The following is a 3,156-nucleotide window of genomic DNA, read 5'->3' as shown; positions in this document are numbered from 1 at the left end:
CTTTCAAAAAAACAATTAATGCATTCCATCCCAGTCATGTGATAGAAAAAGAAAATGACATGAAAATGTCATATCTATAGATGTGGAATGATCATTTTTTCATATATCACACTCGACATTGGGGAGACTGACAGGAAATGCAGGGACTCTCAGCCCACGAGCAGACACCATGAACTAAGCGCTGTGGGCACCAGGCAGGCACAGTGGGTTGTGTGAGTTCAGGTCTTACGTCTGAGTCCCACTGGAGCAAAATTAACTGGGACCCAGGAGCTCAGGTTTGGTGAGAACAAAGGCCCCTGGTTTGGAGATAACAGAGCCTTTGTATGCTCTCTGCTCAGTCTGGGACATGGGATGATGTGATGTAATTCCCCTAGAGATGAGCTTCCCTGATTCGCCAGGGTCCGGGGGTGAGGGCCTGTCCTCAGGGCCCTTGAATACCAGGAGCATAAAGGATGAAGTCTGGGGCTGCCTCCCCTTCACCACCTAGCCAGGCCCCCTGGGGCCTCCTCCTCCCTACAACTTCTGTTATCTCATCATCACACAGTGAGGAACACCTACTGTGCAGTATACAGACACATAGACACACAGACAAATGTATATGCATTCCAGGTGGTGATAAAGTCAGTAGTTCATAAATACAGAATTCTTACCTTTTAGACATGCATATCAATGTAGAATGATCAATGCTAAACATGTGAGTATGCACATATTCATATGATAGTAGATATAGGTAAAATTACATGTATACATATTTGAAGGAAGAAAACTTGGATTGGAATTTACAAACTGTGAAGTGAAAGTATTGTCTAATTTTCTTTGATACAAATTTTATCATTAAATCAGAAGAGATCAGGTGAAAATCTATTGAGGAGAGAATTCTAACTTAATTAAAAATAAAAATATTATACCCAACTCAATAGCTTTCCTATGTATACTTTACAGTTATTTAGAAAATTTAAGTAACTGATCAAAATTTTAGTTAGAAATTATTAAAATTTGTGAATAAATTCTAGAGTTATGCATGAATACACAGAACTTTTTGTGAATTAGCTTTACAAATACATCTAAATTTTATTAATAAAAAGCTATTTTAATTGTTAGGATAAGAAAAATTGATGCCAAGAAGTTATTTACCATAATTAATGTATGAAAGAACTTAGTTCTCTGAAAATGAGAGTAGAAATTTACTTTTAAATTACATACCCAGTTGGACTCAAGGATGCAGGGATGGTTCAGCATGTGTAAATCAACAAATGTAATACACCATATTAGAACCACAGGCAAAAACCATACGGTCATTTCAATAGATGCAGAAAAAGCTTTTGACAAAGTCCGGGACTGATTCATGATAAAAACCCTACAAAAAATTGGAATAAGTGATCTTTATCTCAATCTGATAAAAGCCATCTATGACAAACCAACAGCCAACATCATACTAAATGGACAAAAACTGGAAGCTTTCGCTCTAAAATCAGGAAAAAGACAAGAATGTCCATTGTCTCCACTCTTATTCAATATAGTCCTGGAAACATTAGCCAGAGAAATTAGACAAGAGAAGAAAATAAAAGAAATAATGACAGGAAAGGAAGAAGTTAAATTATCATTATTTGTGGATGGTATGACACTTTCCATAGAAGACTCCAAAAATTCCACTGAAAGATTGCTAGATTTGATAAGCAAATTCAGTAGTGTAGTTGGATACAAAGTCAACACTCAAAAATCAATAGCCTCCCTGTACATGAATAAAAAACTCACTGAAAGGAATCAGGGAAACAACACCTTTCACAATAGCAAAAAAAAAAAAAAAAAAAAAAAAAAAAAAAAAAAAAAAAGAAATATGTAGGAGTTAATCTAATGAAGGATGTAAATGACCTATACATTGAAAACTACAGTACCCTGAAAAAGGAGATTAAAGAGGATATCAGAAAATGGAAAGATATCCCTTGCTCTCTGGAAGGAAGAACCAATATAGTGAAAATGGCTATTCTACCAAACTGTTATACAGATGTAATGCAATTCTGATCAACATACTAATAGCATATCTCACAGAAAACAATCCTAAAATACATTTGGAACCAGAAGAGACCTAGAATAGCAAAGGCAAAAAAGGCAAAGCAGGGGACATCACAATTCCTGACTTCAAATTATCATATAAAGCTACTGTGATAAAACAGTGTGGTACTACACAAAAGAAAGACTCAAAGATCAGTGGAACAGATTAGAAAATACAGAAACAACTTCAGACATACTCAGCCACTTATCTTTGACAAAGGTGCCAAACACATTCATTGGAAGAAAGATAGCCTCTTTAATAAGTGATGCTGGAAAAAATGGCTTTGCACATGCTGAAGATTAAAATTAGACCCATATCTTTCACCATGCACTAAACTAAATTCAAAATGGATCAAAGGTCTCAATATTAAAAAAGAAACATTAAATCTGCTGGAAGGTAGAATTGCTAAAACTCTTGAAGACATTTGTGTAGGCAAAAACTTTATGCAGTTTTTCTTTCTTCAAGTATATACACAGTTTCCTGATCACACAGAACTATCACACAGAATCAACAACTGGGATCTCATTACAAAACTTCTGCACAGCGATAGAAACCACCAACAAAGTGAATGAACCCACAAGCTGGGAAAAAATGTTTGCCAGCTGTTCCTCAGACAAAGGATTACTATACAGAACATGTAAAGAGCTAAAAAAATCAGTCCTCCCAAATTTAATGTCCGATGTCCAGAAATGGGCATCTGAGATGAATACATGCTTATCAAATAAAGAAATGCAAATGGCAAATGAATATATGAAAAAATGTTCAACATTATTGATCATTCAAGAGATGCAAATTAAAACAACACTGAGATGCCATCTCATCCCAGAAAGAATTGGGTGAGATGGAATTAAGAAATCAACCAGTAACAAATGCTGGAAGGAATATGGGGAAAAAAAGAACCCTTCTTCACTGTTGGTGGGAGTGTAGACTGATGCAATCACTGTAGAAATCAGTATGGAGATTCCTCAAAAAACTAGGATTAGAGGTCCCATTTGACCCAGTCAGTCCCCTTTTGGATATCTTCCTAGAAAAATTAAAAATATAATACTACAGCGATATATGTGCACCCATATTTATAGCAGCACAATTTATAATAGCTAAAT

Source organism: Chinchilla lanigera, unplaced genomic scaffold, assembly GCF_000276665.1.
Source record: "Chinchilla lanigera isolate Chin_1 unplaced genomic scaffold, ChiLan1.0 scaffold00166, whole genome shotgun sequence".
NCBI lineage: Eukaryota > Metazoa > Chordata > Mammalia > Rodentia > Chinchillidae > Chinchilla > Chinchilla lanigera.
The sequence above is the reverse complement of the archived record's forward strand: the minus strand, read 5'-3'. Positions refer to the sequence as shown.